This window comes from Bison bison, unplaced genomic scaffold (genome assembly GCF_000754665.1).
Source record: "Bison bison bison isolate TAMUID 2011002044 unplaced genomic scaffold, Bison_UMD1.0 scf7180017864495, whole genome shotgun sequence".
Lineage (NCBI taxonomy): Eukaryota > Metazoa > Chordata > Mammalia > Artiodactyla > Bovidae > Bison > Bison bison.
Genome location: NW_011495054.1, coordinates 13,927,051 through 13,927,526, shown reverse-complemented (window position 1 = coordinate 13,927,526; position 476 = coordinate 13,927,051). Strand labels below are relative to the sequence as shown.

General features: G+C 45.0%; 1 protein-coding gene across 1 annotated transcript in view; it reads right to left on the bottom strand.

Annotated features, from left to right (window-relative positions):
* LOC104980240 overlaps positions 1-476 on the bottom strand; it is a 7,345-nt gene that overhangs the window by 3,075 nt on the left and 3,794 nt on the right. The gene's annotated exons all lie outside the window — the stretch shown is intronic.

Below are 476 nucleotides of genomic sequence, written 5' to 3'. Positions count from 1 at the left end.
TGCTATGCTAAGTCACTTCAGTCGTGTCCGAATCTGTGTGACCCCATAGACGGCAGCCCACCAGGATCCCCGTCCCTGGGATTCTCCAGGCAAGAACACTGGAGTGGGTTGCCATTTCCTTCTCCAATGCATGAAAGTGAAAAGTGAAAGTGAAATCACTCAGTCGTGTCCGACTCTTAGCGACCCTATGGACTGCAGCCCACCAGGCTCCTCCGTCAATGGGGTTTTCCAGGCAAGAGTACTGGAGTGGGGTGCCATTGCCTTCTCCGAATAGATGCCTACATTTAACTGAAAAAAATGTTGTGGTTCAGTCACCAAGTTGTGTCCGACTCTGACTCTATTTTATTTTGCATTGCCATGGTACTATTTCTAAAACATACTTTTCCTTGTAGATTCTGTTCTTTAAATAAGATTTATTTTAAAGACTTTCTGACATGTATGGCATCTCCACTAAAGGATTTTCATGTCTTAGCAGG